Source organism: Pelophylax lessonae (assembly GCF_965119305.1).
Source record: "Pelophylax lessonae genome assembly, chromosome: 9".
NCBI lineage: Eukaryota > Metazoa > Chordata > Amphibia > Anura > Ranidae > Pelophylax > Pelophylax lessonae.
This window is the reverse complement of record NC_138776.1, coordinates 194,104,352-194,129,871: the sequence shown is the minus strand read 5'-3', so window position 1 is coordinate 194,129,871 and position 25,520 is coordinate 194,104,352.

Sequence of the window (25,520 nt, the reverse complement as noted above, 5' to 3'; positions counted from 1 at the left end):
AAAACACTTTTCTCCTTGACGTTTTGGGCTTTAAAGTGTTGTTGTATCAGTTTTGGGGACTTTTGATCCCGTTTTGACACATTTTCTGCCTCCCTAAGCCTTTGGCCAAAGATGTGAACATTTTAAGGGCAAAACCCCCAAAATATGCACAATTTAATTTTGGGACCATTTTACCTATGTTTGCTTCCTTTTACCAAGAAATGACCAGAGAGATGAAAAATGACTGGATTTCAGTCTTAGGCTCGGTTCACACTTGTGCGATGCGGGAACGCTGCGAATATGCAGCATGTTACAGCATCGCATCCACACATCTAGCAGTTCCCACTGCCATATGCAATACGCAGGGGGTGTCAATTAAAAATTAACGACACCCCCAGTTTGATTGCATATCGCAGTGCGATCTCCAAGTACGCACATAATCGGATCGCACAAGTGTGAACCACTGTGCGATTTGATTTTGATGCGGCTCAAAAAATGCCTCCTGTGCGTCTTTGGTGCGGAAGCAGTGCGAATTCAGCCATTCAAAGTGTATGGCTGAAATTCGCACCGCACAAGAGATCGCATGTAATGAAGGAGCAGTGCGCTCCGAATTAAATGCGATCTCCACAGCCGCACAAGTAAGAACGTGCACTTAAAAAGCTTTGAAATTACCTGGGAAACTGGCATTGTCTGAAACCGGAAGTGACAAACCGGAAGTGACCTCCTTAAAACCGGAAGTTGCATTAAAACACTTTTCTCCTTGACGTTTTGGGCTTTAAAGTGTTGTTGTTTCCGTTTTGGAGACTTTTGATCCCGTTTTAACACATTTTCTGCCTCCCTAAGCCTTTGGCCAAAGATGTGAACATTTTAAGGGCAAAACCCCCAAAATATGCAAAATTTAATTTTGGGACCATTTTACCTGTGTTTGCTTCCTTTTACCAAGAAATGACCAGAGAGATGAAAAATGACTGGATTTCAGTCTTAGGCTTGGTTCACACTTATGCAATGCGGGATCGCTGCGAATATGCAGCATGTTACTGCATCGCATCCACACATCTAGCAGTTCCCACTGCCATATGCGATACGCAGGGGGTGTCAATTAAAAGTTAACGACACCCCCAGTTTGATTGCATATCGCAGTGCGATCTGCAAATACGCACAGAATCGGATCGCACAAGTGTGAACCACTGTGCGATTTGATTTTGATGCGGCTCAAAAAATGCCTCCTGTGCGTCTTTGGTGGGGATGCAGTGCGAATTCAGCCATTCAAAGTGTATGGCTGAAATTCGCACCGCACATGAGATCGCATGTAATGAAGGAGCAGTGCTCTCCGATTTAAATGTGATCTCCGCAGCCGCACAAGTGTGAACGTGCACTTAAAAAGCTTTGAAATTACCTGGGAAACTGGCATTGTCTGAAACCGGAAGTGACAAACCGGAAGTGACCTCCTTAAAACCGGAAGTGGCATTAAAACACTTTTCTCCTTGACGTTTTGGGCTTTAAAGTGTTGTTGTATCCGTTTTGGGGACTTTTGATCCCGTTTTGACACATTTTCTGCCTCCCTAAGCCTTTGGCCAAAGATGTGAACATTTTAAGGGCAAAACCCCGAAAATATGCAAAATTTAATTTTGGGACCATTTTACCTATGTTTGCTTCCTTTTACCAAGAAATGACCAGAGAGATGAAAAATGACTGGATTTCAGTCTTAGGCTCGGTTCACACTTGTGCGATGCGGGAACGCTGCGAATATGCAGCATGTTACCGCATCGCATCCACACATCTAGCAGTTCCCACTGCCATATGCGATACGCAGGGGGTGTCAATTAAAAGTTAACGACACCCCCAGTTTGATTGCATATCGCAGTGCGATCTGCAAGTACGCACAGAATCGGATCGCACAAGTGTGAAGCACTGTGCGATTTGATTTTGATGCATCTCAAAAAATGCCTCCTTTGCGTCTTTGGTGGGGATGCAGTGCGAATTCAGCCATTCAAAGTGTATGGCTGAAATTCGCACCGCACATGAGATCGCATAGAAAGAAGGAGCAGTGCTCTCCGAATTAAATGCGATCTCCGCAGCCGCACAAGTGTGAACGTGCACTTAAAAAACTTTGAAATTACCTAGGAAACTGGCATTGTCTGAAACCGGAAGTGACAAACCGGAAGTGACCTCCTTAAAACCGGAAGTGGCATTAAAACACTTTTCTCCTTGACGTTTTGGGCTTTAAAGTGTTGTTGTATCCATTTTGGGGACTTTTGATCCCGTTTTGACACATTTTCTGCCTCCCTAAGCCTTTGGCCAAAGATGTGAACATTTTAAGGGCAAAACCCCAAAATATGCAAAATTTAATTTTGGGACCATTTTACCTATGTTTGCTTCCTTTTACCAAGAAATGACCAGAGAGATGAAAAATGACTGGATTTCAGTCTTAGGCTCGGTTCACACTTGTGCGATGCGGGAACGCTGCGAATATGCAGCATGTTACCGCATCGCATCCACACATCTAGCAGTTCCCACTTCCATATGCAATACGCAGGGGGTGTCAAATAAAAGTTAACGACACCCCCAGTTTGATTGCATATCGCAGTGCGATCTGCAAGTATGCACAGAATCGGATCGCACAAGTGTGAACCACCGTGCGATTTGATTTTGATGCGGCTCAAAAAATGCCTCCTGTGCGTCTTTGGTGGGGATGCAGTGCAAATTCAGCCATTCAAAGTGTATGGCTGAAATTCGCACTGCACATGAGATCGCATGTAATGAAGGAGCAGTGCTCTCCGATTTAAATGTGATCTCCGCAGCCGCACAAGTGTGAACGTGCACTTAAAAAGCTTTGAAATTACCTGGGAAACTGGCATTGTCTGAAACCGGAAGTGACAAACCGGAATTGACCTCCTTAAAACCGGAAGTGGCATTAAAACACTTTTATCCTTGACGTTTTGAGCTTTAAAGGTGTTGTTGTATCCGTTTTGGGGACTTTTGATCCCGTTTTGACACATTTTCTGCCTCCCTAAGCCTTTGGCCAAAGATGTGAACATTTTAAGGGCAAAACCCCCAAAATATGCAAAGTTTAATTTTGGGACCATTTTACCTATGTTTGCTTCCTTTTACCAAGAAATGACCAAAGAGATGAAAAATGACTGGATTTCAGTCCTAGGCTCGGTTCACACTTGTGCGATGCGGGAACGCTGCGAATATGCAGCATAATACCGAATCGCATCCACACATCTAGCAGTTCCCACTGCCATATGCAATACGCAGGGGGTGTCAATTAAAAGTTAACGACACCCCCAGTTTGATTGCATATCGCAGTGCGATCTGCAAGTACGCACAGAATCGGATCGCACAAGTGTGAACCACTGTGCGATTTGATTTTGATGCGGCTCAAAAAATGCCTCCTGTGCGTCTTTGGTGCGGATGCAGTGCGAATTCAGCCATACAAAGTGTATGGCTGAAATTCGCACCGCACATGAGATCGCATGTAATGAAGGAGCAGTGCGCTCCGAATTGAATGCGAACTCCGCAGCCGCACAAGTGTGAACGTGCACTTAAAAAGCTTTGAAATTACCTGGGAAACTGGCATTGTCTGAAACCGGAAGTGACAAACCGGAAGTGACCTCCTTAAAACCGGAAGTGACATTAAAACACTTTTCTCCTTGACGTTTTGGGCTTTAAAGTGTTGTTGTATCAGTTTTGGGGACTTTTGATCCCGTTTTGACACATTTTCTGCCTCCCTAAGCCTTTGGCCAAAGATGTGAACATTTTAAGGGCAAAACCCCCGAAATATGCAAAATTTAATTTTGGGACCATTTTACCTATGTTTGCTTCCTTTTACCAAGAAATGACCAGAGAGATGAAAAATGACTGGATTTCAGTCTTAGGCTCGGTTCACACTTGTGCGATGCGGGAACGCTGCGAATATGCAGCATGTTACCGCATCGCATCCACACATCTAGCAGTTCCCACTTCCATATGCAATACGCAGGGGGTGTCAAATAAAAGTTAACGACACCCCCAGTTTGATTGCATATCGCAGTGCGATCTGCAAGTATGCACAGAATCGGATCGCACAAGTGTGAACCACCGTGCGATTTGATTTTGATGCGGCTCAAAAAATGCCTCCTGTGCGTCTTTGGTGGGATGCAGTGCAAATTCAGCCATTCAAAGTGTATGGCTGAAATTCGCACTGCACATGAGATCGCATGTAATGAAGGAGCAGTGCTCTCCGATTTAAATGTGATCTCCGCAGCCGCACAAGTGTGAACGTGCACTTAAAAAGCTTTGAAATTACCTGGGAAACTGGCATTGTCTGAAACCGGAAGTGACAAACCGGAATTGACCTCCTTAAAACCGGAAGTGGCATTAAAACACTTTTCTCCTTGACGTTTTGGGCTTTAAAGTGTTGTTGTATCAGTTTTGGGGACTTTTGATCCCGTTTTGACACATTTTCTGCCTCCCTAAGCCTTTGGCCAAAGATGTGAACATTTTAAGGGCAAAACCCCCAAAATATGCACAATTTAATTTTGGGACCATTTTACCTATGTTTGCTTCCTTTTACCAAGAAATGACCAGAGAGATGAAAAATGACTGGATTTCAGTCTTAGGCTCGGTTCACACTTATGCAATGCGGGATCGCTGCGAATATGCAGCATGTTACTGCATCGCATCCACACATCTAGCAGTTCCCACTGCCATATGCGATACGCAGGGGGTGTCAATTAAAAGTTAACGACACCCCCAGTTTGATTGCATATCGCAGTGCGATCTGCAAATACGCACAGAATCGGATCGCACAAGTGTGAACCACTGTGCGATTTGATTTTGATGCGGCTCAAAAAATGCCTCCTGTGCGTCTTTGGTGGGGATGCAGTGCGAATTCAGCCATTCAAAGTGTATGGCTGAAATTCGCACCGCACATGAGATCGCATGTAATGAAGGAGCAGTGCTCTCCGATTTAAATGTGATCTCCGCAGCCGCACAAGTGTGAACGTGCACTTAAAAAGCTTTGAAATTACCTGGGAAACTGGCATTGTCTGAAACCGGAAGTGACAAACCGGAAGTGACCTCCTTAAAACCGGAAGTGGCATTAAAACACTTTTCTCCTTGACGTTTTGGGCTTTAAAGTGTTGTTGTATCCGTTTTGGGGACTTTTGATCCCGTTTTGACACATTTTCTGCCTCCCTAAGCCTTTGGCCAAAGATGTGAACATTTTAAGGGCAAAACCCCGAAAATATGCAAAATTTAATTTTGGGACCATTTTACCTATGTTTGCTTCCTTTTACCAAGAAATGACCAGAGAGATGAAAAATGACTGGATTTCAGTCTTAGGCTCGGTTCACACTTGTGCGATGCGGGAACGCTGCGAATATGCAGCATGTTACCGCATCGCATCCACACATCTAGCAGTTCCCACTGCCATATGCGATACGCAGGGGGTGTCAATTAAAAGTTAACGACACCCCCAGTTTGATTGCATATCGCAGTGCGATCTGCAAGTACGCACAGAATCGGATCGCACAAGTGTGAAGCACTGTGCGATTTGATTTTGATGCATCTCAAAAAATGCCTCCTTTGCGTCTTTGGTGGGGATGCAGTGCGAATTCAGCCATTCAAAGTGTATGGCTGAAATTCGCACCGCACATGAGATCGCATAGAAAGAAGGAGCAGTGCTCTCCGAATTAAATGCGATCTCCGCAGCCGCACAAGTGTGAACGTGCACTTAAAAAACTTTGAAATTACCTAGGAAACTGGCATTGTCTGAAACCGGAAGTGACAAACCGGAAGTGACCTCCTTAAAACCGGAAGTGGCATTAAAACACTTTTCTCCTTGACGTTTTGGGCTTTAAAGTGTTGTTGTATCCATTTTGGGGACTTTTGATCCCGTTTTGACACATTTTCTGCCTCCCTAAGCCTTTGGCCAAAGATGTGAACATTTTAAGGGCAAAACCCCAAAATATGCAAAATTTAATTTTGGGACCATTTTACCTATGTTTGCTTCCTTTTACCAAGAAATGACCAGAGAGATGAAAAATGACTGGATTTCAGTCTTAGGCTCGGTTCACACTTGTGCGATGCGGGAACGCTGCGAATATGCAGCATGTTACCGCATCGCATCCACACATCTAGCAGTTCCCACTTCCATATGCAATACGCAGGGGGTGTCAAATAAAAGTTAACGACACCCCCAGTTTGATTGCATATCGCAGTGCGATCTGCAAGTATGCACAGAATCGGATCGCACAAGTGTGAACCACCGTGCGATTTGATTTTGATGCGGCTCAAAAAATGCCTCCTGTGCGTCTTTGGTGGGGATGCAGTGCAAATTCAGCCATTCAAAGTGTATGGCTGAAATTCGCACTGCACATGAGATCGCATGTAATGAAGGAGCAGTGCTCTCCGATTTAAATGTGATCTCCGCAGCCGCACAAGTGTGAACGTGCACTTAAAAAGCTTTGAAATTACCTGGGAAACTGGCATTGTCTGAAACCGGAAGTGACAAACCGGAATTGACCTCCTTAAAACCGGAAGTGGCATTAAAACACTTTTATCCTTGACGTTTTGAGCTTTAAAGGTGTTGTTGTATCCGTTTTGGGGACTTTTGATCCCGTTTTGACACATTTTCTGCCTCCCTAAGCCTTTGGCCAAAGATGTGAACATTTTAAGGGCAAAACCCCCAAAATATGCAAAGTTTAATTTTGGGACCATTTTACCTATGTTTGCTTCCTTTTACCAAGAAATGACCAAAGAGATGAAAAATGACTGGATTTCAGTCCTAGGCTCGGTTCACACTTGTGCGATGCGGGAACGCTGCGAATATGCAGCATAATACCGAATCGCATCCACACATCTAGCAGTTCCCACTGCCATATGCAATACGCAGGGGGTGTCAATTAAAAGTTAACGACACCCCCAGTTTGATTGCATATCGCAGTGCGATCTGCAAGTACGCACAGAATCGGATCGCACAAGTGTGAACCACTGTGCGATTTGATTTTGATGCGGCTCAAAAAATGCCTCCTGTGCGTCTTTGGTGCGGATGCAGTGCGAATTCAGCCATACAAAGTGTATGGCTGAAATTCGCACCGCACATGAGATCGCATGTAATGAAGGAGCAGTGCGCTCCGAATTGAATGCGAACTCCGCAGCCGCACAAGTGTGAACGTGCACTTAAAAAGCTTTGAAATTACCTGGGAAACTGGCATTGTCTGAAACCGGAAGTGACAAACCGGAAGTGACCTCCTTAAAACCGGAAGTGACATTAAAACACTTTTCTCCTTGACGTTTTGGGCTTTAAAGTGTTGTTGTATCAGTTTTGGGGACTTTTGATCCCGTTTTGACACATTTTCTGCCTCCCTAAGCCTTTGGCCAAAGATGTGAACATTTTAAGGGCAAAACCCCCGAAATATGCAAAATTTAATTTTGGGACCATTTTACCTATGTTTGCTTCCTTTTACCAAGAAATGACCAGAGAGATGAAAAATGACTGGATTTCAGTCTTAGGCTCGGTTCACACTTGTGCGATGCGGGAACGCTGCGAATATGCAGCATGTTACCGCATCGCATCCACACATCTAGCAGTTCCCACTTCCATATGCAATACGCAGGGGGTGTCAAATAAAAGTTAACGACACCCCCAGTTTGATTGCATATCGCAGTGCGATCTGCAAGTATGCACAGAATCGGATCGCACAAGTGTGAACCACCGTGCGATTTGATTTTGATGCGGCTCAAAAAATGCCTCCTGTGCGTCTTTGGTGGGATGCAGTGCAAATTCAGCCATTCAAAGTGTATGGCTGAAATTCGCACTGCACATGAGATCGCATGTAATGAAGGAGCAGTGCTCTCCGATTTAAATGTGATCTCCGCAGCCGCACAAGTGTGAACGTGCACTTAAAAAGCTTTGAAATTACCTGGGAAACTGGCATTGTCTGAAACCGGAAGTGACAAACCGGAATTGACCTCCTTAAAACCGGAAGTGGCATTAAAACACTTTTCTCCTTGACGTTTTGGGCTTTAAAGTGTTGTTGTATCAGTTTTGGGGACTTTTGATCCCGTTTTGACACATTTTCTGCCTCCCTAAGCCTTTGGCCAAAGATGTGAACATTTTAAGGGCAAAACCCCCAAAATATGCAAAATTTAATTTTGGGACCATTTTACCTATGTTTGCTTCCTTTTACCAAGAAATGACCAGAGAGATGAAAAATGACTGGATTTCAGTCTTAGGCTCGGTTCACACTTGTGCGATGCGGGAACGCTGCGAATATGCAGCATGTTACAGCATCGCATCCACACATCTAGCAGTTCCCACTGCCATATGCAATACGCAGGGGGTGTCAATTAAAAATTAACGACACCCCCAGTTTGATTGCATATCGCAGTGCGTTCTGCAAGTACGCACAGAATCGGATCGCACAAGTGTGAACCACTGTGCGATTTGATTTTGATGCGGCTCAAAAAATGCCTCCTGTGCGTCTTTGGTGCGGATGCAGTGCAAATTCAGCCATACAAAGTGTATGGCTGAAATTCGCACCGCACATGAGATCACATGTAATGAAGGAGCAGTGCGCTCCGAATTGAATGCGAACTCCGCAGCCGCACAAGTGTGAACGTGCACTTAAAAAGCTTTGAAATTACCTGGGAAACTGGCATTGTCTGAAACCGGAAGTGACAAACCGGAAGTGACCTCCTTAAAACCGGAAGTGACATTAAAACACTTTTCTCCTTGACGTTTTGGGCTTTAAAGTGTTGTTGTATCAGTTTTGGGGACTTTTGATCCCGTTTTGACACATTTTCTGCCTCCCTAAGCCTTTGGCCAAAGATGTGAACATTTTAAGGGCAAAACCCCCGAAATATGCAAAATTTAATTTTGGGACCATTTTACCTATGTTTGCTTCCTTTTACCAAGAAATGACCAGAGAGATGAAAAATGACTGGATTTCAGTCTTAGGCTCGGATCTCACTTGTGCGATGCGGGAACGCTGCGAATATGCAGCGTGTTACCGCATCACATCCACACATCTAGCAGTTCCCACTGCCATATGCGATACGCAGGGGGTGTCAATTAAAAATTAACGACACCCCCAGTTTGATTGCATATCGCAGTGCGATCTGCAAGTATGCCCAGAATCGGATCGCACAAGTGTGAACCACTGTGCGATTTGATTTTGATGCAGCTCAAAAAATGCCTCCTGTGCGTCTTTGGTGCGGATGCAGTGCGAATTCAGCCATTCAAAGTGTATGGCTGAAATTCGCACCGCACATGAGATCGCATGTAATGAAGGAGTAGTGCTCTCCGAATTAAATGCGATCTCCGCAGCCGCACAAGTGTGAACGTGCACTTAAAAAGCTTTGAAATTACCTGGGAAACTGGCATTGTCTGAAACCGGAAGTGACCTCCTTAAAACCGGAAGTGGCATTAAAACACTTTTCTCCTTGACGTTTTGGGCTTTAAAGTGTTTTTGTATCCGTTTTGGGGACTTTTGATCCCATTTTGACACATTTTCTAGCTCCCTAAGCCTTTGGCCAAAGATGTGAACATTTTAAGGGCAAAACCCCCAAAATATGCAAAATTTAATTTTGGGACCATTTTACCTGTGTTTGCTTCCTTTTACCAAGAAATGACCAGAGAGATGAAAAATGACTGGATTTCAGTCTTAGGCTCGGTTCACACTTGTGCGATGCGGGAACGCTGCGAATATGCAGCGTGTTACCGCATCACATCCACACATCTAGCAGTTCCCACTGCCATATGCGATACGCAGGGGGTGTCAATTAAAAGTTAACAACACCCCCAGTTTGATTGCATATCGCAGTGCGATCTGCAAGTACGCACAGAATCGGATCGCACAAGTGTGAACCACTGTGCGATTTGATTTTGATGCAGCTCAAAAAATGCCTCCTGTGCGTCTTTGGTGCGGATGCAGTGCGAATTCAGCCATTCAAAGTGTATGGCTGAAATTCGCACCGCACACGAGATCGCATGTAATGAAGGAGCAGTGCGCTCCAAATTAAATGTGATCTCCGCAGCCGCACAAGTGTGAACGTGCACTTAAAAAGCTTTGAAATCACCTGGGAAACTGGCATTGTCTGAAACCGGAAGTGACAAACCAGAAGTGACCTCCTTAAAACCGGAAGTGGCATTAAAACACTTTTCTCCTTGACGTTTTGGGCTTTAAAGTGTTGTTGTATCCATTTTGGGGACTTTTGATCCCGTTTTGACACATTTTCTGCCTCCCTAAGCCTTTGGCCAAAGATGTGAACATTTTAAGGGCAAAACCCCAAAATATGCAAAATTTAATTTTGGGACCATTTTACCTATGTTTGCTTCCTTTTACCAAGAAATGACCAGAGAGATGAAAAATGACTGGATTTCAGTCTTAGGCTCGGTTCACACTTGTGCGATGCGGGAACGCTGCGAATATGCAGCATGTTACCGCATCGCATCCACACATCCAGCAGTTCCCACTGCCATATGCGATACGCAGGGGGTGTCAATTAAAAATTAACGACACCCCCAGTTTGATTGCATATCGCAGTTCGATCTGCAAGTATGCCCAGAATCGGATCGCACAAGTGTGAACCACTGTGCGATTTGATTTTGATGCAGCTCAAAAAATGCCTCCTGTGCGTCTTTGGTGCGGATGCAGTGCGAATTCAGCCATTCAAAGTGTATGGCTGAAATTCGCACCGCACATGAGATCGCATGTAATGAAGGGGTAGTGCTCTCCGAATTAAATGCGATCTCCGCAGCCGCACAAGTGTGAACGTGCACTTAAAAAGCTTTGAAATTACCTGGGAAACTGGCATTGTCTGAAACCGGAAGTGACCTCCTTAAAACCGGAAGTGGCATTAAAACACTTTTCTTCTTGACGTTTTGGGCTTTAAAGTGTTTTTGTATCCGTTTTGGGGACTTTTGATCCCATTTTGACACATTTTCTAGCTCCCTAAGCCTTTTTTCCAAAGATGTGAACATTTTAAGGGCAAAACCCCCAAAATATGCAAAATTTAATTTTGGGACCATTTTACCTGTTTGCTTCCTTTTACCAAGAAATGACCAGAGAGATGAAAAATGACTGGATTTCAGTCTTAGGCTCGGCTCACACTTGTGCGATGCGGGAATGCTGCGAATATGCAGCGTGTTACCGCATCGCATCCACACATCTAGCAGTTTCCACTGCCATATGCGATACGCAGAGGGTGTCAATTAAAAGTTAATGACACCCCCAGTTTGATTGCATATCACAGTGCGATCTGCAAGTATGCCCAGAATTGGATCGCACAAGTGTGAACCACTGTGCGATTTGACTTTGATGCGGCTCAAAAAATGTCTCCTGTGCGTCTTTGGTGCGGATGCAGTGCGAATTCAGCCATACAAAGTGTATGGCTGAAATTCGCACCGCACATGAGATCGCATGTAATGAAGGAGCAGTGCGCTCCAAATTAAATGTGATCTCCGCAGCCGCACAAGTGTGAACGTGCACTTAAAAAGCTTTGAAATTACCTGGGAAACTGGCATTGTCTGAAACCGGAAGTGACAAACCGGAAGTGACCTCTTTAAAACCGGAAGTGGCATTAAAACACTTTTCTCCTTGACGTTTTGGGCTTTAAAGTGTTGTTGTATCCATTTTGGGGACTTTTGATCCCGTTTTGACACATTTTCTGCCTCCCTAAGCCTTTGGCCAAAGATGTGAACATTTTAAGGGCAAAACCCCAAAATATGCAAAATTTAATTTTGGGACCATTTTACCTATGTTTGCTTCCTTTTACCAAGAAATGACCAGAGAGATGAAAAATGACTGGATTTCAGTCTTAGGCTCGGTTCACACTTGTGCGATGCGGGAACGCTGCGAATATGCAGCATGTTACCGCATCGCATCCACACATCTAGCAGTTCCCACTTCCATATGCAATACGCAGGGGGTGTCAAATAAAAGTTAACGACACCCCCAGTTTGATTGCATATCGCAGTGCGATCTGCAAGTATGCACAGAATCGGATCGCACAAGTGTGAACCACCGTGCGATTTGATTTTGATGCGGCTCAAAAAATGCCTCCTGTGCGTCTTTGGTGGGATGCAGTGCAAATTCAGCCATTCAAAGTGTATGGCTGAAATTCGCACTGCACATGAGATCGCATGTAATGAAGGAGCAGTGCTCTCCGATTTAAATGTGATCTCCGCAGCCGCACAAGTGTGAACGTGCACTTAAAAAGCTTTGAAATTACCTGGGAAACTGGCATTGTCTGAAACCGGAAGTGACAAACCGGAATTGACCTCCTTAAAACCGGAAGTGGCATTAAAACACTTTTCTCCTTGACGTTTTGGGCTTTAAAGTGTTGTTGTATCAGTTTTGGGGACTTTTGATCCCGTTTTGACACATTTTCTGCCTCCCTAAGCCTTTGGCCAAAGATGTGAACATTTTAAGGGCAAAACCCCCAAAATATGCACAATTTAATTTTGGGACCATTTTACCTATGTTTGCTTCCTTTTACCAAGAAATGACCAGAGAGATGAAAAATGACTGGATTTCAGTCTTAGGCTCGGTTCACACTTGTGCGATGCGGGAACGCTGCGAATATGCAGCATGTTACAGCATCGCATCCACACATCTAGCAGTTCCCACTGCCATATGCAATACGCAGGGGGTGTCAATTAAAAATTAACGACACCCCCAGTTTGATTGCATATCGCAGTGCGATCTGCAAGTACGCACATAATCGGATCGCACAAGTGTGAACCACTGTGCGATTTGATTTTGATGCGGCTCAAAAAATGCCTCCTGTGCGTCTTTGGTGCGGAAGCAGTGCGAATTCAGCCATTCAAAGTGTATGGCTGAAATTCGCACCGCACAAGAGATCGCATGTAATGAAGGAGCAGTGCGCTCCGAATTAAATGCGATCTCCACAGCCGCACAAGTAAGAACGTGCACTTAAAAAGCTTTGAAATTACCTGGGAAACTGGCATTGTCTGAAACCGGAAGTGACAAACCGGAAGTGACCTCCTTAAAACCGGAAGTTGCATTAAAACACTTTTCTCCTTGACGTTTTGGGCTTTAAAGTGTTGTTGTTTCCGTTTTGGAGACTTTTGATCCCGTTTTAACACATTTTCTGCCTCCCTAAGCCTTTGGCCAAAGATGTGAACATTTTAAGGGCAAAACCCCCAAAATATGCAAAATTTAATTTTGGGACCATTTTACCTGTGTTTGCTTCCTTTTACCAAGAAATGACCAGAGAGATGAAAAATGACTGGATTTCAGTCTTAGGCTTGGTTCACACTTATGCAATGCGGGATCGCTGCGAATATGCAGCATGTTACTGCATCGCATCCACACATCTAGCAGTTCCCACTGCCATATGCGATACGCAGGGGGTGTCAATTAAAAGTTAACGACACCCCCAGTTTGATTGCATATCGCAGTGCGATCTGCAAATACGCACAGAATCGGATCGCACAAGTGTGAACCACTGTGCGATTTGATTTTGATGCGGCTCAAAAAATGCCTCCTGTGCGTCTTTGGTGGGGATGCAGTGCGAATTCAGCCATTCAAAGTGTATGGCTGAAATTCGCACCGCACATGAGATCGCATGTAATGAAGGAGCAGTGCTCTCCGATTTAAATGTGATCTCCGCAGCCGCACAAGTGTGAACGTGCACTTAAAAAGCTTTGAAATTACCTGGGAAACTGGCATTGTCTGAAACCGGAAGTGACAAACCGGAAGTGACCTCCTTAAAACCGGAAGTGGCATTAAAACACTTTTCTCCTTGACGTTTTGGGCTTTAAAGTGTTGTTGTATCCGTTTTGGGGACTTTTGATCCCGTTTTGACACATTTTCTGCCTCCCTAAGCCTTTGGCCAAAGATGTGAACATTTTAAGGGCAAAACCCCGAAAATATGCAAAATTTAATTTTGGGACCATTTTACCTATGTTTGCTTCCTTTTACCAAGAAATGACCAGAGAGATGAAAAATGACTGGATTTCAGTCTTAGGCTCGGTTCACACTTGTGCGATGCGGGAACGCTGCGAATATGCAGCATGTTACCGCATCGCATCCACACATCTAGCAGTTCCCACTGCCATATGCGATACGCAGGGGGTGTCAATTAAAAGTTAACGACACCCCCAGTTTGATTGCATATCGCAGTGCGATCTGCAAGTACGCACAGAATCGGATCGCACAAGTGTGAACCACTGTGCGATTTGATTTTGATGCGGCTCAAAAAATGCCTCCTTTGCGTCTTTGGTGGGGATGCAGTGCGAATTCAGCCATTCAAAGTGTATGGCTGAAATTCGCACCGCACATGAGATCGCATAGAAAGAAGGAGCAGTGCTCTCCGAATTAAATGCGATCTCCGCAGCCGCACAAGTGTGAACGTGCACTTAAAAAACTTTGAAATTACCTAGGAAACTGGCATTGTCTGAAACCGGAAGTGACAAACCGGAAGTGACCTCCTTAAAACCGGAAGTGGCATTAAAACACTTTTCTCCTTGACGTTTTGGGCTTTAAAGTGTTGTTGTATCCATTTTGGGGACTTTTGATCCCGTTTTGACACATTTTCTGCCTCCCTAAGCCTTTGGCCAAAGATGTGAACATTTTAAGGGCAAAACCCCAAAATATGCAAAATTTAATTTTGGGACCATTTTACCTATGTTTGCTTCCTTTTACCAAGAAATGACCAGAGAGATGAAAAATGACTGGATTTCAGTCTTAGGCTCGGTTCACACTTGTGCGATGCAGGAACGCTGCGAATATGCAGCATGTTACCGCATCGCATCCACACATCTAGCAGTTCCCACTTCCATATGCAATACGCAGGGGGTGTCAAATAAAAGTTAACGACACCCCCAGTTTGATTGCATATCGCAGTGCGATCTGCAAGTATGCACAGAATCGGATCGCACAAGTGTGAACCACCGTGCGATTTGATTTTGATGCGGCTCAAAAAATGCCTCCTGTGCGTCTTTGGTGGGGATGCAGTGCAAATTCAGCCATTCAAAGTGTATGGCTGAAATTCGCACTGCACATGAGATCGCATGTAATGAAGGAGCAGTGCTCTCCGATTTAAATGTGATCTCCGCAGCCGCACAAGTGTGAACGTGCACTTAAAAAGCTTTGAAATTACCTGGGAAACTGGCATTGTCTGAAACCGGAAGTGACAAACCGGAATTGACCTCCTTAAAACCGGAAGTGGCATTAAAACACTTTTATCCTTGACGTTTTGAGCTTTAAAGGTGTTGTTGTATCCGTTTTGGGGACTTTTGATCCCGTTTTGACACATTTTCTGCCTCCCTAAGCCTTTGGCCAAAGATGTGAACATTTTAAGGGCAAAACCCCCAAAATATGCAAAGTTTAATTTTGGGACCATTTTACCTATGTTTGCTTCCTTTTACCAAGAAATGACCAAAGAGATGAAAAATGACTGGATTTCAGTCCTAGGCTCGGTTCACACTTGTGCGATGCGGGAACGCTGCGAATATGCAGCATAATACCGCATCGCATCCACACATCTAGCAGTTCCCACTGCCATATGCAATACGCAGGGGGTGTCAATTAAAAGTTAACGACACCCCCAGTTTGATTGCATATCGCAGTGCGATCTGCAAGTACGCACAGAATCGGATCGCACAAGTGTGAACCACTGTGCGATTTGATTTTGATGCGGCTCAAAAAATGCCTCCTGTGCGTCTTTGGTGCGGATGCAGTGCGAATTCAGCCATACAAAGTGTATGGCTGAAATTCGCACCGCACATGAGATCGCATGTAATGAAGGAGCAGTGCGCTCCGAATTGAATGCGAACTCCGCAGCCGCACAAGTGTGAACGTGCACTTAAAAAGCTTTGAAATTACCTGGGAAACTGGCATTGTCTGAAACCGGAAGTGACAAACCGGAAGTGACCTCCTTAAAACCGGAAGTGACATTAAAACACTTTTCTCCTTGACGTTTTGGGCTTTAAAGTGTTGTTGTATCAGTTTTGGGGACTTTTGATCCCGTTTTGACACATTTTCTGCCTCCCTAAGCCTTTGGCCAAAGATGTGAACATTTTAAGGGCAAAACCCCCAAAATATGCAAAATTTAATTTTGGGACCATTTTACCTATGTTTGCTTCCTTTTACCAAGAAATGACCAGAGAGATGAAAAATGACTGGATTTCAGTCTTAGGCTCGGTTCACACTTGTGCGATGCGGGAACGCTGCGAATATGCAGCATGTTACAGCATCGCATCCACACATCTAGCAGTTCCCACTGCCATATGCAATACGCAGGGGGTGTCAATTAAAAATTAACGACACCCCCAGTTTGATTGCATATCGCAGTGCGTTCTGCAAGTACGCACAGAATCGGATCGCACAAGTGTGAACCACTGTGCGATTTGATTTTGATGCGGCTCAAAAAATGCCTCCTGTGCGTCTTTGGTGCGGATGCAGTGCAAATTCAGCCATACAAAGTGTATGGCTGAAATTCGCACCGCACATGAGATCACATGTAATGAAGGAGCAGTGCGCTCCGAATTGAATGCGAACTCCGCAGCCGCACAAGTGTGAACGTGCACTTAAAAAGCTTTGAAATTACCTGGGAAACTGGCATTGTCTGAAACCGGAAGTGACAAACCGGAAGTGACCTCCTTAAAACCGGAAGTGACATTAAAACACTTTTCTCCTTGACGTTTTGGGCTTTAAAGTGTTGTTGTATCAGTTTTGGGGACTTTTGATCCCGTTTTGACACATTTTCTGCCTCCCTAAGCCTTTGGCCAAAGATGTGAACATTTTAAGGGCAAAACCCCCGAAATATGCAAAATTTAATTTTGGGACCATTTTACCTATGTTTGCTTCCTTTTACCAAGAAATGACCAGAGAGATGAAAAATGACTGGATTTCAGTCTTAGGCTCGGATCTCACTTGTGCGATGCGGGAACGCTGCGAATATGCAGCGTGTTACCGCATCACATCCACACATCTAGCAGTTCCCACTGCCATATGCGATACGCAGGGGGTGTCAATTAAAAATTAACGACACCCCCAGTTTGATTGCATATCGCAGTGCGATCTGCAAGTATGCCCAGAATCGGATCGCACAAGTGTGAACCACTGTGCGATTTGATTTTGATGCAGCTCAAAAAATGCCTCCTGTGCGTCTTTGGTGCGGATGCAGTGCGAATTCAGCCATTCAAAGTGTATGGCTGAAATTCGCACCGCACATGAGATCGCATGTAATGAAGGAGTAGTGCTCTCCGAATTAAATGCGATCTCCGCAGCCGCACAAGTGTGAACGTGCACTTAAAAAGCTTTGAAATTACCTGGGAAACTGGCATTGTCTGAAACCGGAAGTGACCTCCTTAAAACCGGAAGTGGCATTAAAACACTTTTCTCCTTGACGTTTTGGGCTTTAAAGTGTTTTTGTATCCGTTTTGGGGACTTTTGATCCCATTTTGACACATTTTCTAGCTCCCTAAGCCTTTGGCCAAAGATGTGAACATTTTAAGGGCAAAACCCCCAAAATATGCAAAATTTAATTTTGGGACCATTTTACCTGTGTTTGCTTCCTTTTACCAAGAAATGACCAGAGAGATGAAAAATGACTGGATTTCAGTCTTAGGCTCGGTTCACACTTGTGCGATGCGGGAACGCTGCGAATATGCAGCGTGTTACCGCATCACATCCACACATCTAGCAGTTCCCACTGCCATATGCGATACGCAGGGGGTGTCAATTAAAAGTTAACGACACCCCCAGTTTGATTGCATATCGCAGTGCGATCTGCAAGTACGCACAGAATCGGATCGCACAAGTGTGAACCACTGTGCGATTTGATTTTGATGCAGCTCAAAAAATGCCTCCTGTGCGTCTTTGGTGCGGATGCAGTGCGAATTCAGCCATTCAAAGTGTATGGCTGAAATTCGCACCGCACACGAGATCGCATGTAATGAAGGAGCAGTGCGCTCCAAATTAAATGTGATCTCCGCAGCCGCACAAGTGTGAACGTGCACTTAAAAAGCTTTGAAATCACCTGGGAAACTGGCATTGTCTGAAACCGGAAGTGACAAACCAGAAGTGACCTCCTTAAAACCGGAAGTGGCATTAAAACACTTTTCTCCTTGACGTTTTGGGCTTTAAAGTGTTGTTGTATCCATTTTGGGGACTTTTGATCCCGTTTTGACACATTTTCTGCCTCCCTAAGCCTTTGGCCAAAGATGTGAACATTTTAAGGGCAAAACCCCAAAATATGCAAAATTTAATTTTGGGACCATTTTACCTATGTTTGCTTCCTTTTACCAAGAAATGACCAGAGAGATGAAAAATGACTGGATTTCAGTCTTAGGCTCGGTTCACACTTGTGCGATGCGGGAACGCTGCGAATATGCAGCATGTTACCGCATCGCATCCACACATCTAGCAGTTCCCACTGCCATATGCGATACGCAGGGGGTGTCAATTAAAAATTAACGACACCCCCAGTTTGATTGCATATCGCAGTTCGATCTGCAAGTATGCCCAGAATCGGATCGCACAAGTGTGAACCACTGTGCGATTTGATTTTGATGCAGCTCAAAAAATGCCTCCTGTGCGTCTTTGGTGCGGATGCAGTGCGAATTCAGCCATTCAAAGTGTATGGCTGAAATTCGCACCGCACATGAGATCGCATGTAATGAAGGGGTAGTGCTCTCCGAATTAAATGCGATCTCCGCAGCCGCACAAGTGTGAACGTGCACTTAAAAAGCTTTGAAATTACCTGGGAAACTGGCATTGTCTGAAACCGGAAGTGACCTCCTTAAAACCGGAAGTGGCATTAAAACACTTTTCTTCTTGACGTTTTGGGCTTTAAAGTGTTGTTGTATCAGTTTTGGGGACTTTTGATCCCGTTTTGACACATTTTCTGCCTCCCTAAGCCTTTGGCCAAAGATGTGAACATTTTAAGGGCAAAACCCCCGAAATATGCAAAATTTAATTTTGGGACCATTTTACCTATGTTTGCTTCCTTTTACCAAGAAATGACCAGAGAGATGAAAAATGACTGGATTTCAGTCTTAGGCTCGGATCTCACTTGTGCGATGCGGGAACGCTGCGAATATGCAGCGTGTTACCGCATCACATCCACACATCTAGCAGTTCCCACTGCCATATGCGATACGCAGGGGGTGTCAATTAAAAATTAACGACACCCCCAGTTTGATTGCATATCGCAGTGCGATCTGCAAGTATGCCCAGAATCGGATCGCACAAGTGTGAACCACTGTGCGATTTGATTTTGATGCAGCTCAAAAAATGCCTCCTGTGCGTCTTTGGTGCGGATGCAGTGCGAATTCAGCCATTCAAAGTGTATGGCTGAAATTCGCACCGCACATGAGATCGCATGTAATGAAGGAGTAGTGCTCTCCGAATTAAATGCGATCTCCGCAGCCGCACAAGTGTGAACGTGCACTTAAAAAGCTTTGAAATTACCTGGGAAACTGGCATTGTCTGAAACCGGAAGTGACAAACCGGAATTGACCTCCTTAAAACCGGAAGTGGCATTAAAACACTTTTATCCTTGACGTTTTGGGCTTTAAAGGTGTTGTTGTATCCGTTTTGGGGACTTTTGATCCCGTTTTGACACATTTTCTGCCTCCCTAAGCCTTTGGCCAAAGATGTGAACATTTTAAGGGCAAAACCCCCAAAATATGCAAAGTTTAATTTTGGGACCATTTTACCTATGTTTGCTTCCTTTTACCAAGAAATGACCAAAGAGATGAAAAATGACTGGATTTCAGTCCTAGGCTCGGTTCACACTTGTGCGATGCGGGAACGCTGCGAATATGCAGCATAATACCGCATCGCATCCACACATCTAGCAGTTCCCACTGCCATATGCAATACGCAGGGGGTGTCAATTAAAAGTTAACGACACCCCCAGTTTGATTGCATATCGCAGTGCGATCTGCAAGTACGCACAGAATCGGATCGCACAAGTGTGAACCACTGTGCGATTTGATTTTGATGCGGCTCAAAAAATGCCTCCTGTGCGTCTTTGGTGCGGATGCAGTGCGAATTCAGCCATACAAAGTGTATGGCTGAAATTCGCACCGCACATGAGATCGCATGTAATGAAGGAGCAGTGTGCTCCGAATTGAATGCGAACTCCGCAGCCGCACAAGTGTGAACGTGCATTTAAAAAGCTTTGAAATTACCTGGGAAACTGGCATTGTCTGAAACCGGAAGTGACAAACCGGAATTGACCTCCTTAAAACCGGAAGTGACATTAAAACACTTTTCTCCTTGACGTTTTGGGCTTTAAAGTGTTGTTGTATCAGTTTTGGGGACTTTTGATCCCGTTTTGACACATTTTCTGCCTCCCTAAGCCTTTGGCCAAAGATGTGAACATTTTAAGGGCAAAACCCCCAAAATATGCAAAATTTAATTTTGGGACCATTTTACCTATGTTTGCTTCCTTTTACCAAGAAATGACCAGAGAGATGAAAAATGACTGGATTTCAGTCTTAGGCTCGGTTCACACTTGTGCGATGCGGGAACGCTGCGAATATGCAGCATGTTACAGCATCGCATCCACACATCTAGCAGTTCCCACTGCCATATGCAATACGCAGGGGGTGTCAATTAAAAATTAACGACACCCCCAGTTTGATTGCATATCGCAGTGCGATCTGCAAGTACGCACAGAATCGGATCACACAAGTGTGAACCACTGTGCGATTTGATTTTGATGCGGCTCAAAAAATGCCTCCTGTGCGTCTTTGGTGCGGATGCAGTGCAAATTCAGCCATACAAAGTGTATGGCTGAAATTCGCACCGCACATGAGATCACATGTAATGAAGGAGCAGTGCGCTCCGAATTGAATGCGAACTCCGCAGCCGCACAAGTGTGAACGTGCACTTAAAAAGCTTTGAAATTACCTGGGAAACTGGCATTGTCTGAAACCGGAAGTGACAAACCGGAAGTGACCTCCTTAAAACCGGAAGTGACATTAAAACACTTTTCTCCTTGACGTTTTGGGCTTTAAAGTGTTGTTGTATCAGTTTTGGGGACTTTTGATCCCGTTTTGACACATTTTTTGCCTCCCTAAGCCTTTGGCCAAAGATGTGAACATTTTAAGGGCAAAACCCCCGAAATATGCAAAATTTAATTTTGGGACCATTTTACCTATGTTTGCTTCCTTTTACCAAGAAATGACCAGAGAGATGAAAAATGACTGGATTTTAGTCTTAGGCTCGGTTCACACTTGTGCGATGCGGGAACGCTGCGAATATGCAGCGTGTTACCGCATCACATCCACACATCTAGCAGTTCCCACTGCCATATGCGATACGCAGGGGGTGTCAATTAAAAATTAACGACACCCCCAGTTTGATTGCATATCGCAGTGCGATCTGCAAGTATGCCCAGAATCGGATCGCACAAGTGTGAACCACTGTGCGATTTGATTTTGATGCAGCTCAAAAAATGCCTCCTGTGCGTCTTTGGTGCGGATGCAGTGCGAATTCAGCCATTCAAAGTGTATGGCTGAAATTCGCACCGCACATGAGATCGCATGTAATGAAGGAGTAGTGCTCTCCGAATTAAATGCGATCTCCGCAGCCGCACAAGTGTGAACGTGCACTTAAAAAGCTTTGAAATTACCTGGGAAACTGGCATTGTCTGAAACCGGAAGTGACCTCCTTAAAACCGGAAGTGGCATTAAAACACTTTTCTCCTTGACGTATTGGGCTTTAAAGTGTTTTTGTATCCGTTTTGGGGACTTTTGATCCCATTTTGACACATTTTCTAGCTCCCTAAGCCTTTGGCCAAAGATGTGAACATTTTAAGGGCAAAACCCCCAAAATATGCAAAATTTAATTTTTGGACCATTTTACCTATGTTTGCTTCCTTTTACCAAGAAATGACCAGAGAGATGAAAAATGACTGGATTTCAGTCTTAGGCTCGGTTCACACTTGTGCGATGCGGGAACGCTGCGAATATGCAGCATGTTACAGCATCGCATCCACACATCTAGCAGTTCCCACTGCCATATGCAATACGCAGGGGGTGTCAATTAAAAGTTAATGACACCCCCAGTTTGATTGCATATCACAGTGCGATCTGCAAGTATGCCCAGAATTGGATCGCACAAGTGTGAACCACTGTGCGATTTGACTTTGATGCGGCTCAAAAAATGTCTCCTGTGCGTCTTTGGTGCGGATGCAGTGCGAATTCAGCCATACAAAGTGTATGGCTGAAATTCGCACCGCACATGAGATCGCATGTAATGAAGGAGCAGTGCGCTCCAAATTAAATGTGATCTCCGCAGCCGCACAAGTGTGAACGTGCACTTAAAAAGCTTTGAAATTACCTGGGAAACTGGCATTGTCTGAAACCGGAAGTGACAAACCGGAAGTGACCTCCTTAAAACCGGAAGTGGCATTAAAACACTTTTCTCCTTGACGTTTTGGGCTTTAAAGTGTTGTTGTATCCATTTTGGGGACTTTTGATCCCGTTTTGACACATTTTCTGCCTCCCTAAGCCTTTGGCCAAAGATGTGAACATTTTAAGGGCAAAACCCCAAAATATGCAAAATTTAATTTTGGGACCATTTTACCTATGTTTGCTTCCTTTTACCAAGAAATGACCAGAGAGATGAAAAATGACTGGATTTCAGTCTTAGGCTCGGTTCACACTTGTGCGATGCGGGAACGCTGCGAATATGCAGCATGTTACCGCATCGCATCCACACATCTAGCAGTTCCCACTTCCATATGCAATACGCAGGGGGTGTCAAATAAAAGTTAACGACACCCCCAGTTTGATTGCATATCGCAGTGCGATCTGCAAGTATGCACAGAATCGGATCGCACAAGTGTGAACCACCGTGCGATTTGATTTTGATGCGGCTCAAAAAATGCCTCCTGTGCGTCTTTGGTGGGGATGCAGTGCAAATTCAGCCATTCAAAGTGTATGGCTGAAATTCGCACTGCACATGAGATCGCATGTAATGAAGGAGCAGTGCTCTCCGATTTAAATGTGATCTCCGCAGCCGCACAAGTGTGAACGTGCACTTAAAAAGCTTTGAAATTACCTGGGAAACTGGCATTGTCTGAAACCGGAAGTGACAAACCGGAATTGACCTCCTTAAAACCGGAAGTGGCATTAAAACACTTTTATCCTTGACGTTTTGGGCTTTAAAGGTGTTGTTGTATCCGTTTTGGGGACTTTTGATCCCGTTTTGACACATTTTCTGCCTCCCTAAGCCTTTGGCCAAAGATGTGAACATTTTAAGGGCAAAACCCCCAAAATATGCAAAGTTTAATTTTGGGACCATTTTACCTATGTTTGCTTCCTTTTACCAAGAAATGACCAAAGAGATGAAAAATGACTGGATTTCAGTCCTAGGCTCGGTTCACACTTGTGCGATGCGGGAACGCTGCGAATATGCAGCATAATACCGCATCGCATCCACACATCTAGCAGTTCCCACTGCCATATGCAATACGCAGGGGGTGTCAATTAAAAGTTAACGACACCCCCAGTTTGATTGCATATCGCAGTGCGATCTGCAAGTACGCACAGAATCGGATCGCACAAGTGTGAACCACTGTGTGATTTGATTTTGATGCGGCTCAAAAAATGCCTCCTGTGCGTCTTTGGTGCGGATGCAGTGCGAATTCAGCCATACAAAGTGTATGGCTGAAATTCGCACCGCACATGAGATCGCATGTAATGAAGGAGCAGTGTGCTCCGAATTGAATGCGAACTCCGCAGCCGCACAAGTGTGAACGTGCACTTAAAAAGCTTTGAAATTACCTGGGAAACTGGCATTGTCTGAAACCGGAAGTGACAAACCGGAAGTGACCTCCTTAAAACCGGAAGTGACATTAAAACACTTTTCTCCTTGACGTTTTGGGCTTTAAAGTGTTGTTGTATCAGTTTTGGGGACTTTTGATCCCGTTTTGACACATTTTCTGCCTCCCTAAGCCTTTGGCCAAAGATGTGAACATTTTAAGGGCAAAACCCCCAAAATATGCAAAATTTAATTTTGGGACCATTTTACCTATGTTTGCTTCCTTTTACCAAGAAATGACCAGAGAGATGAAAAATGACTGGATTTCAGTCTTAGGCTCGGTTCACACTTGTGCGATGCGGGAACGCTGCGAATATGCAGCATGTTACAGCATCGCATCCACACATCTAGCAGTTCCCACTGCCATATGCAATACGCAGGGGGTGTCAATTAAAAATTAACGACACCCCCAGTTTGATTGCATATCGCAGTGCGATCTGCAAGTACGCACAGAATCGGATCACACAAGTGTGAACCACTGTGCGATTTGATTTTGATGCGGCTCAAAAAATGCCTCCTGTGCGTCTTTGGTGCGGATGCAGTGCGAATTCAGCCATACAAAGTGTATGGCTGAAATTCGCACCGCACATGAGATCGCATGTAATGAAGGAGCAGTGTGCTCCGAATTGAATGCGAACTCCGCAGCCGCACAAGTGTGAACGTGCACTTAAAAAGCTTTGAAATTACCTGGGAAACTGGCATTGTCTGAAACCGGAAGTGACAAACCGGAAGTGACCTCCTTAAAACCGGAAGTGACATTAAAACACTTTTCTCCTTGACGTTTTGGGCTTTAAAGTGTTGTTGTATCAGTTTTGGGGACTTTTGATCCCGTTTTGACACATTTTCTGCCTCCCTAAGCCTTTGGCCAAAGATGTGAACATTTTAAGGGCAAAACCCCCGAAATATGCAAAATTTAATTTTGGGACCATTTTACCTATGTTTGCTTCCTTTTACCAAGAAATGACCAGAGAGATGAAAAATGACTGGATTTTAGTCTTAGGCTCGGTTCACACTTGTGCGATGCGGGAACGCTGCGAATATGCAGCGTGTTACCGCATCACATCCACACATCTAGCAGTTCCCACTGCCATATGCGATACGCAGGGGGTGTCAATTAAAAATTAACGACACCCCCAGTTTGATTGCATATCGCAGTGCGATCTGCAAGTATGCCCAGAATCGGATCGCACAAGTGTGAACCACTGTGCGATTTGATTTTGATGCAGCTCAAAAAATGCCTCCTGTGCGTCTTTGGTGCGGATGCAGTGCGAATTCAGCCATTCAAAGTGTATGGCTGAAATTCGCACCGCACATGAGATCGCATGTAATGAAGGAGTAGTGCTCTCCGAATTAAATGCGATCTCCGCAGCCGCACAAGTGTGAACGTGCACTTAAAAAGCTTTGAAATTACCTGGGAAACTGGCATTGTCTGAAACCGGAAGTGACCTCCTTAAAACCGGAAGTGGCATTAAAACACTTTTCTCCTTGACGTTTTGGGCTTTAAAGTGTTTTTGTATCCGTTTTGGGGACTTTTGATCCCATTTTGACACATTTTCTAGCTCCCTAAGCCTTTGGCCAAAGATGTGAACATTTTAAGGGCAAAACCCCCAAAATATGCAAAATTTAATTTTGGGACCATTTTACCTGTGTTTGCTTCCTTTTACCAAGAAATGACCAGAGAGATGAAAAATGACTGGATTTCAGTCTTAGGCTCGGTTCACACTTGTGCGATGCGGGAAC